The sequence below is a fragment of the Panicum hallii genome, chromosome 6 (genome assembly GCF_002211085.1).
Source record: "Panicum hallii strain FIL2 chromosome 6, PHallii_v3.1, whole genome shotgun sequence".
Classification (NCBI taxonomy): Eukaryota; Viridiplantae; Streptophyta; class Magnoliopsida; order Poales; family Poaceae; genus Panicum; species Panicum hallii.
Window position 1 is genome coordinate 28608012 of NC_038047.1, and position 11486 is coordinate 28619497.

Below are 11486 nucleotides of genomic sequence, written 5' to 3' on the forward strand. Positions count from 1 at the left end.
TGTTTAACCCCTAACTATTCCTTTAGCTTGTTCCTTTTTATATTTCTTATTCTTATTTTCTGTGGGTTTCATCTCTAGCCTACCCCAACTTGCTTAGGACAAAAAGCTAAGTTGTTGTTGTTGTAATTACATACAAGCATGACTAATAGCCCTTAATAAGTTTGGATCTTTTCCTCTTAATTAATTTTCCTCTTGTGCTTCCATTCATGCGGGCAGCTCCATCCTATTTAGGCACGCAGACTCCTCCGCCGAGTACCAATACCAACACGTTGCAGCCGCCGTACCAACCAGTAGAAAAAAGAGACAAAAATGGTGGCAAAAACCGCACGTATTTTCAACTGCATGCATGCTGGGCTTTAGGAATTAACCCTCACGTTATCTGTATTCTCGTTTTTCAGATGCTGCTAATGGTATGTCGCGTGATGTCAAGTACTAGCCTTGTGGATCTACAAAAGCTATGCGGAATATATCGTGCACATTCTCGTCTGTCTATGAACTAGTTTATACTTGTTATTAAATGGTTTATTGTAAAGATCCGGCTAATTTACGGCTAGCCATAATATAATCCTTCCGCGCTGCCTATCTATTTTGAAAAATATACTATATTACTGCTATCCTGTTTCGACGACCCCCGCCCACCCAATGTCCCGCTTTTTTTTTGGCACCACAGCCCTACTGGCCCCCTCCGTTCATCAACGAAGAAAAAAAAGAAAAATATAACAGATAAGGTGCATGACACACAGATCGAAAAAGTACTTTTATGCTGCCATCATCTACAGCTTTATTTCTAGGTTCTAGCAACAAGTAGATCCATGGGGAAAACCACATCCCCATATGCAAAAAAAAACAGCGGAGCTTCAATTACAAAAAAATTTTGCTACATCACAAAAATTAAACCGCGTGTCAGAATCTGGATGCGGTGTTGTAGAGTCCATTGAATCCACTACTGTAGATGCTGATTGAATGCAGATGAAAAATGCTTGATTAGATTGATGGTGATGCTGAACAAACTAGAAAAAGTTGACACACAGGAAACATCTGAACAAAAAATAACTGATTTGCCTGTTTAATAGTACATTATTGCCGGATGATTCACATTCATCACTGTTCAATTGCTCTAAACAAAGTCATTGACCAGCAAAGCTACAGGATAGATTAAATAACATGAACAAAGGCACATTGACCTAAACACCGGAACCAACGGTTGCAATACTATAGCATGAAAAAAGACCTTCCATGTACCTGACATCTGAAACGTTGCTGGGGCCTCGTTTAGATCGCAAGTTTGTATAACATTTGGAACTTTTTTGCTACTGTAGCGTTTTCGTTTGTATTTGACAAATTTTATCTAATCATGATCTAACTAGGCTTAAAAGATTCGTCTCGTGATGTACAATTAAACTGTGCAATTAGTTATTTTTTTTACATACATTTACTGCTCCATGCATGTGTCCCAAAATTGATGTGATGGAGAGAGAGTGTAAAAATTATAACAGTTGCAATGCATCTAAACGGGGCCTGGATTGAAACCTTGCTGGATTGCTGAGATGCTTACCTGCCCAAACTGACATTGCTGCTGTTGCGGCGGCAAAACAACTGCTGCCACTGTTGTGCCGACCCAATCAAAGAAGAGGTGATGAGCTCATGGTATCCCTTTTTATTGGTATGAAACGGAGAGGAGAAACTACGGCTAATGCAAGCGATTCCGATTGAACGGAACAATATCAAGATGGAAGTGCCTTTCTAATAACAGTACTTTGCATGACCAATAATAAAACTTTGCCTAATTAAATATAAAACTTTGCCTAACTAATAACAATACTTTGCCTAATAATAACAATACTTTGCCTACCTAAGTATAATATATTGCCTAACTGAAAAATAGTATTTTGCCTAACCAATAACATAAACTAAGAAAAATGGATAATTAGTTGCAGGAAATCATTGATGGACCATTCAATCACAGACAAAACTAGATGCGTTATGTAAAAAATTGTAACTACTTATCTTGCAAAACTGAATATTCAGTTATAGAATTCCCTAACACTTACATTTGCTAGATTATCAAAACAATACCACTAACATAGTTCAGATTCCCATGTTCATGTACTATCAGCACGTCTTATAAAAATGAGCGTAAAGATATCCTTAAAAATGATCAGCTCTTGTCGGTACATACGGACAGTGGTACCTCCTACTAGGGTGTCCAGACCCTTAGCGTATCACCATACGTGATCTCCCTTCGCCTTCTGGGTGACGTGGCATACGGCCCGGGCCAGCTGGAGCCCTGATCTCCGGACCTTCCCCGTGCTCTTAGAGGTCCGGGGCCTTCACGTGCCCAGAGGGCGGAGAGCTCTCGGGTAGCTCCTACGGGCCCGGACTCCCCAGAGAGGTCCGGGGCTGCCACGTGTGATGGCCGGACCATCATAGACTTGGCCGCTCCAACCGGCCTCGGGGGTCCGGATCCCCCTTCCCGGAAAGGGGTCCGGTGCCATCACGTGCCTCCCCCACGGTGGGAGCGGGGCTGGCCCTGCCACGTGCCTGCGGCAAGAGCCCCTTCGCAGGTCTCCAGCCCACCTACCAGCATTTAATGCGGTAGCTAGGCCGGGCGCGCCCAAGTCAAAAAGTGTGGCCTACCCCTAACACTCGGGGCAGTTAGGCTGACACCACGGTAAGCCCGCCTGTTTCCAAGGCGGCGCGTCGTGTCACCGCGTACTGTGCGCAAGAGGCATACAGTCCCATCACGGCGCCGCGTGCGTGCATGATGATGGTCTGCAACAGGAGGGCCGAGACGTGCGCTGCTACAGTGCGCACGGAGGCAACGGCGCGGCGGGGCAGCACTGCTCTCTCGTCTGACAGAATCGCACCTAATAGTGGCAGCACAGCTTCACTGTTGAGTAACACTGACAGCGGTCACTGTTCCTGCAAGGCAGCACACGGTCGTATCCAGGTTGTGGATACGCACATTATCTTCCCAACCGCGAAAGCTACAGTGAGGAGCTGGAGTCCATCTCCATATCACATAGAGCAGGCTCCTGTTAACCGCGCCTACCTGTCAGGGCTCCGTACAGTGTAAGCACTCCCTTTAGACTATAAAAGAAAAAGTATACTCGTTAGAGGACAAATTTTTTAGACACACAAGGTTCCAGACAAACTCACGCTAGTTTCCATCTAAGCTTACACAATCAATACAACACCAAAGTGGACATAGGATTTTATGCTCCGACGGCCCGAACCACTCTAAATCCTTGCGTCCTTCGTCCTTCCTGCATTCATCCGCCCATCAATCGAGCGCTCCTAAGCCTCCTCTAAACTCATCCTTAACTAGGATTAGGCGGGTGCATTCCGCCACCCGGCTGAAGATTTCCTCCAACAGCTCTGAAACCTAATTGAGCAGATTAAACCATTAAACGCCTTCCACACATTTTATAAATCATAGCAAACAAATTGAGCCCTCCTTCCCCCTCGTGGTTGTCCCCAATTTGAACTTCCCTCAGCACCGAAATCCAAAAAAGCCAAAAAAAATTAGGTGATTCAGAGATTTTTAGTGTGAGGGGAAAATGAATCTCCATAGCCCTGAAACAAGATCTCACCATCGTGTTGCATTGCTCTTACCTCCACCTATCAGAAAATATCCCCCCTTGCCAAAACACCTAACACCACAAACCACAAACCACTCCGGTGGATTTTTATGGCTCTGATAAAGACTTGAGCAACATAGCCCTCCTAGACTAACTATATTTTTCACATCACATTTATAGCTGATACATGTATGTACTTCTGCTTATGCAAAAAAGAACTCGAAGTAAAAAAGCTAAAAATATATCTTCATTAGTAGAGAAACACATTCAGTTCCAATGCAGAATAGAGCCTTTTTGAGATAGTACTTTGCCTAATTAATAGCAAATTATTGCCTATCTAAAATCAGATTAATGCTGTTTGTAACAAAAAAAGTTGCTTCGTGCAGTGATGTAGTTGGGGAATCAATGTATTCAACTGCAAAAAACCTAACTATATTACTACACTAAGCAAAATCCGTAAACTATGTGTTATATGCATTGTTCAGGGATGTTCATTGGGTTATTTCCCCCTCTAAACAAATCCCTCCAAACCTACAACCTATCAGAAGGCTCTGCTAACAACAGTCTTGTTCGGTTGGCATGCTTTTCCTTTCACTCTATCTTGGGGCCAAACCGAGCACCTACACCAACAAATTCATCTTTCTCTCTTGTTGACCTAGGTCCGCACTTTCACCTGACAAAAAGAAATGGGAGGAAACAGGTGATGTTGTAGAAAAGTAAAAGCAACATGCTAAAGAATCTAAACATTCGCCATTGCTCTTAGATATTGAAACTTTCGAATTTCCAAAGTGAAGATACCAACTGATGAACTGAACTTCAAGTATAATGAGCATGATTTGTGCTCTAGCTGATAACTAACGAACCAAGCACCTTTTTAAGTCAGGAATTGCAATAATCCCTGAGAACCATATTAGCTAGCTAAACATAAAAGGCCCTCAGATGTGGCAATACTGAACCAGATGGAGTACCAAGATAAAAATGAAACCATGATAACAGATTAGATTGAATCCATCAGCTCATTCCAATCAAATAAGCTCACAACTAAAGGTGTAGTTTATCTGAATTGGACTAGGTAACACGGGGTGTGATCAATGTAACAAATATAATTCCCAATTCCCAGCATTTGAAACTTAAAAAGTTGTAAATGCCATCATTTCTGATGAAGAGTATAAAAGCAATTAGCCCATGCCGAAGCATCCGGACTGCCCATGTACTGAGTGCTACCTTGATTACCTGGGCTTAAAACGCAATGGTAACGGACCATGTGATCCTTAAATAAACAGCACTCATGAACAAATCAGAAACTAGAGCACACCCCGCTAGCGTACCTAACAAAGCTGTTCCCCAACAGCTTGCAAGCAAGGGTGCTCCTGAGTCGATAGATACTCGTGCATGCAAGACCGTACGGCGCGACCTAGTCACTCACACCACTTCCAATCGAAGCAACCTAAAATAAAGCAATCGCAGAAGTAGCAGAGATTTTACCGAATCCGAGAGTCCCCTTCCCCCGACCCTGAATCCAAAATTCGGCCCCAAACCCGCACAGAGAAAGCAACTGAACAAGGGGAGACGACGGGGAGCTAGGGGTGCCATACAAGGACGAAATCGTTGGCGCAGCCGGGATTCTTCGGGGCCTCGTCGTCCTGGTGGACGATGTCCCCGGCGGCGGCCACGCCCGCGAGCGCCGCCAGCAGGAGCAGAACCGCCAGCGTGCTGCGGGCCATGAGCGGAGGAGTGGGGGGCACGATTGGATTTGGATTTCACGCAGATCTATCTGAGAGTGTCCTGATCTGCGCTTCGACACCTCGCCCCCTGATAGCCACCGCGGAATCCCCCGCTGATGAGCGCCACGATGAAATCCACAAAAACAAGAGCACATCAGAAAACGGACAGAAAAAACCACGAGAGGGGGGATTTTTGGGCGCGCGGCGGCGGAGGAAATCACTCACCTCGTCGAAGATGCCGTAGATGACCACCGGATCCAGCTGAGGTGCCGATGTGTGGGTGATGCAAGAGGTTGGATGCGAAAAATCGCCAGTCGATGCGAGCGAGGATAGAGGAGAGAGACTAACCCTAGAGAGAGCGGGGAACGAAATGAAGTACACCGTCGTGCAGCTGGGCGGTTCCATATTTTCAGAAAGGAGGGGAGAGAGAGCGGCGGGGTCAGAGCCCTGGATGAAGTACACCGTCGGAAGCGGCCGTGCAACTGCATAAACGTACGGCTAGTTGTAACAGAGTCTTTACCTTACTGTAATAATATCTTGTAACAATATCTAATTCTAATTCTCAAGTATATATAGTCACTACGTATTTTTCTAATTGGTTCTGTCAAACTTGGTGCATTGATTGTGTATATGTTTGAATAATGTACCTTCGTATATATGATGATATATACTTGGAAAGAATTTTGAAGTCTCATAATAATTTAATAGATACCCGAATTATATAATACTGATGAATATATTTTTAGCCAAGACTACCTGTGAATGTTGCACTTGCCTGATACACGGGAGAAATGGCTTTTATCCTTTGAAGTTAATAAAATATTTGAGATGACACATAATGCCGATTTTTAATTATTTAATAGCTTATTTAAGCATGGCTCCTCTAGTACGCACAAACGAGTTAGATTACAGGCTTGATGCGAGCACGAAGCTTATGAGGGAATGGGTTCCCTGAACAAAATAATATCAAAAGAACACAATAAGGTGATTACTTGTTATAGTCAACTACTGCAGAAACTGCTTTTTCATTTCAATGCCTAGTTACCAAATTCCAAATATATAACGTGATTACTTGTCTGCTTGTTGCCAAAGTAGCATTGGCGAAATTTCACTATAAGAAAATACCTAACCTATGTTTTGGTTGCTATTTTAATACTGTTAAGTGTCTTGTCAATTGTCACTACGCTCGGTAAGGCCAATTTGGTTCCAGGACCATGTGTTGTACATACTATTTCCCATCCAATTTCGCATATTTTAGCGGTGCATTACTATGGCCGAAGGTTATGCACGTATTATTGTTTGTTTTGAAAATAGTAGATGCACATATTATTGCTTGTTTTGAAAATAGTAGAGATAGAGATTAGGATTCCGAATACAATTTAGACCGAGGGACTAAGAAATCGTTGCTTGCTTTAGAATAAATCTAAATAGAGATAGAGACACAGCTATTATAAAATTATGGACGTACTTATTTTTATAATTATGTAAGGGTGATACTTAGAAAGACATTTCTGCCCTTCGCTAAAGTAGGCCCACATGTCAGTTCTTCTTCTATCTTCATCCTAGTACCGTACGACTTCATGTTCGTTGAAGTTCCTGCTTGCCCACGTGAGCGCAGGCTCGTCTGCACGAGACCATGGCCTGGACCATCGATGCCGGCAAGGTCGCAGACTCGCAGCCAAGTTGGAGCCCAGTGTCCCCGAGGTGGATGCTCAGATTCCCAGGCCTATCAAACGAAGGTGCCGGTGCAGGAGGTGGTAAAGCCTATTAAATTTTAACCTAGCTAAATTCTACAAGGGTTAGATTTTAATCTTATATATAAGAGTTAAATTAGATTGTGAAATAAAAACATCAGGATCATAATCTGTTACCACCTCGAAGCTCGAAGTTGAGACCACAGCAAGGCAGCAACATGCAACCTCAGATCCAGCCACCTATCGTCCTCCCTTCCATTTTGCCTCCCTCTTGCTCCTCCTTGCCCTCCATGGCTCCAATGTGTCTCCACATGTGGCGTTTCTCCATGCCACAACATTGAGGGAAAGACGGCAAGTTCCGTCCTTTGAAGAAGGGCAACAGAGTCTAGATCCATAGTGACCAAAGGATCCATCTAAAAAGTGGAAGCTTGGAACGGCAGCTGCATCCTTCCGTGGTGATTGCCAAATGCTGCTTTGTAGTCGGAATTGAAGCCCGTTGCTAAGCCCATGGGCCATGGTTCATATAGGGTCTGTTTGGTTGGGCTATGAGCTGTGAAAAAACTGCTGTGAGGTGTGAGCTATGGAAAAGTTGCTGTGAATTGTGAGCTGTGAAAAAACTGAAAGCCATTTGGTTGAAACAACTGTGAAACTGTAGGTTTCGCAGGAAAGGTCTATAATGCCCCTGGAAGGTTTGAGAGACTGTTGATATGCAAATTGGTTGTAAAACACTGTGTTGTTCATTGATCCACCATTTTAGAAAGAAGAACTTGATTTTTTTTAAATTTTGCATCCACCATTATCATATGGTCCACGCATAATACAATCACAACATTTTACAAAAGATATATGGTTCATATAATGGTGTCCACCATTAACATGTGATCCAAATAGCTATCTCCCTCTTGCACTAACCAAAGCATCAGCTATCCTAGTACGGATGGTATTCATGGTATCCTCATTCTCACCATCAGGACTCTCATCTTCTTGCCTTCAAGCTGTGCCAAACGTCTGTTGTACTAGGTAGTCCTCGTCAGCATCACATCTATCAAACAACCTATCATGCAAATTGCTCTCACGGATAAAATTATGCAATGCCATACAAGCAAGAATGATATGCTTCTGAGTACGAGGGGAGTAACTTGGCATGTCCTTCAAAATATGCCACTTGTTCTTCACCACTCCGAAAGTCCGCTAATGACATTTCAAAGAGATGAATGTAAGAAATTAAACATCTCCTACTTCCTTTGAGGTGGACGCCCAGAACGAAGCCGAAATTCTGGAATATGGTATGTGCTTCCTTTGAAAGGGGCGAGATATCCTACTCGGTTTTGATAACTAGAGTCCATGAGATAATATTTTCTTGTAAAAGTAAATCAGCAAAGACGAACAGCAATAGAACTATGGCTAACTAGTAACGCACAATGTATACCTTTTGGAGGTACGGGAAATGAAGGAAAATTAGCTAAAGCATGATTGAGGATCCGTGTGTCATGTGCAGAACCCGGCCAACCGACAACCGCAAAGATAAACCGCATATCAAAGTCACAAACAGCTAGCACGTTCTGAGATGTAATCGACATGTGTGGTTAACCATTTTCTTTCCTTTGGTGGAATAGCAACTTTGACATGTGATCCGTCTATAGCTCCAATAGCATCTTTGAAATAAGGCCAGAAACGGTCTTCTTTGACCCTTTCATGCTCAGTAAAGAAAGTTGGATCTCTAGACTTGATATTATCCTTTGCTAACTTGCGCAAACAATTCAATACTTCATGAAACTTCATGTGAACTATCCACAATGACCTTGTAAAATGATTTTCAACCTGTGAAAATGATTGGGGTCCCCCGACGATCCACAGAAATATTGCCAATGACTCACTTGATGAAACATTATGAGTTGAGATCAAACCATAATTCAAGATGAGCAAATCATGAGGTGTCATGAAACAATCAGTGCTCATTCAAAACATCTTATAAAAGTACCTTACATGACCCATGCAATTCATAACCCATTGCAGTCCAGTTTCTAATGTTTCCCTATATTCTCCTTTGTGGAAATACTGCTACGTGTACAGGTTCCCCATTTGACCAATAACAGCAGCCTGTTGTGAAAGTTCTGCTAGAAGCAGTAGTCCCTTGTGCCCTTTTTTGCCACATCTTCAATGTTATCATCCATCTACATAAAAGCAAGGACATAAGCACACAATCCATTGTTGTCAGATAACATATGCACATAAATAAATATTTGGTCAGCAAGGACACAAGCACAAAAATAATTATTTGGGCAGCAAGGATATAACATTGTTTGATAACAGATGGTCTCTCAGCAGAAGGAAATTATATTTTACAGTACAGGCAACTAATGGTTCTGAACAAAGGAAAATAAACAAATATTGGTTCACAACAGATCGAAGCTTCAACAACTCCTTTTCATGCTCTCTCAAGCAGATCGAACCTTCTTTCATTTATTTCTAGAGAGCGAAAGACCTCTCTAAATTCAGGTTTGACGATCATGAAGGTGGCGTTGTGCATTAGAGCAGTTTTTTCTTGCGCTCCACAATCTTTCACCATCTTCACGGCATTTGCAATGCTTGGGACTGGATTGGTTGGAGCAGCTGATTAAGCTTCAACACTAGAGGAGATCTTATCTACTGCAATTTCTATCTTTAAACATGTGTTCTTGTACAATCGAAAGAATAGGCTCTTCTCATCTTTCTCTTCCATAGAAGAAGACTGTTCCCTACGTTTCTTTTTTCCTGGCTTTGATTTCTTCAAAGCAGCCAGCTTGACATCATCAATGTCTTGAGTTTTTTTAACCTCAGTCACATCATCATCACTTGATGATGTGAATCATCAGAGGATACGAGGCACTAGCGCCAGTGACATGTATCTTATCAAACAATACATGCAGATCATCAAGGTGCTTCGGTTCTTGTTTTCTAAACCTCACATGGTTGCATTTGGTACCTTTCTCAGAATTATTGCACCTCTGAAATTAAATGAAATAAATTAAATTAACAAGCAACACAATATAAAAGCATGAAAAATGAGTAACCAATGAAGTGCTTACAGCAAGGTGTTCATCCCATCATTCCTTAGAGCACTCAACAGTTTGCTTTGCCTCATTCCATCCAAGCCCAGTAGCACTATTCTTCAACTCCATGAACCATGTATATTCCTTTTTCATATTGTCCCACTTGTTCTTCATTTTTTTCTTTTTTAACTTCTGACCCATTTTTTCTTCATGCTTAGATATAACATTTTTCCAACCAATCCTATTGAAAAATCCCAACAGCCTATTCCCAGCTAGTATCTCTCCTTTGCAGATATCAATGAAATGCCTCAAATTGGCATCACGCCAATCTTCCTTATCAGCCATTCTTGAATCAAGAAAAAAATTATGGCAGGCAATTCAGTTATCATTCACAAGCTTCCTATTGCAACTACTATACTGCACATACTGACTAATATTCTCTAGGAAAAAACACCAAGCCACCATCATGCCCATCAAAACATAGCCTAAACTTTGTAATGCACGAACCAGCAGGCAAGACAATAAAATGAACTAAGTTTTTGTCAACTTGCTAAAGAGAAGGCACACCAAAAATTCAATCTGTCATTATGCATCTCAACAAGGTGAATACAATAATCTATCATCACAAAGTAATCTCAAATGTAACAATTTATACTTCCAAATATACCATGCATCTCATTTTGACAAATGAAATCAGTCAAAATGACATTAATTGGAATCAGTACTATCGGTGTTTTACCGCCTACCCACCAAAGAGTATACCCAAGGTGGTAAGTTTTAGGTAGGGTGACACCGAGATCAGGAACTCGAAAGTGTAAGCAACACAAGGTTTAGACAGGTTCGGGCCGTGATATGCGTAATACCCTACGTCCTGTATGGTGGTTTTATTGCCTTGGGTGTTGATTGATGTTTTGAGGGGGTCCCTGCCCGCCCTTATATATCTGGGAGGACAGAGTTACATGAATCCTAGTCCGACACTAGCCTAGGAATCGTACTCGAGTACAACTTGAGTAGTTTCCTTCTGTACCGGCTAGTCCTACTTCGCATGCGAGTAGAGTACAACACAGATAAGGTATAGGATATGTCCTATCCTCTAATCCTGTATGAACTATGTTATGTACACAGTCCTGTAGTCCCGAGTCTGACAAGCCTCCAAGCTCTTCGTAGCTGAGTACTGCAGGCTCCTCGAGTACTTTCGAAGTAGTCTTCGGCTTCTTTTGAAGCTCCGTCTTGAAGTTCTTCTTCGAGTACTTTCTTAGCTGCATCAAACCTATGAGGTGCTCATGCCCCGAATTACTTCTTTGGTATGGTGTGCAATGAAAAATCGCACGCCATATGAAGTAGCCCCCGAGCCTTAGGTTGAATCGGAGAATTAGGCTGAGTGTCACATTAGTCTTGAATCTTCCTTACTTACTTTTCGAATAAATTCGAAAAATAAGTAGTCGATGCCACGTA

The 11486-nt window shown here is 42.4% G+C and overlaps 1 long non-coding RNA gene across 1 annotated transcript; it reads right to left on the reverse strand.

Annotated features, from left to right (window-relative positions):
• Positions 1 to 1563: 1563 nt before the first annotated feature.
• LOC112896295 lies at positions 1564 to 5710 on the reverse strand. The gene is made up of 4 exons (XR_003229414.1): positions 5531 to 5710; positions 5177 to 5418; positions 3424 to 4254; positions 1564 to 1605 (listed from the first exon to the last, which is right to left on the reverse strand). It is a non-coding gene; the product is annotated as an uncharacterized LOC112896295 (long non-coding RNA).
• Between the last annotated feature and the right edge of the window lie 5776 nt (positions 5711 to 11486).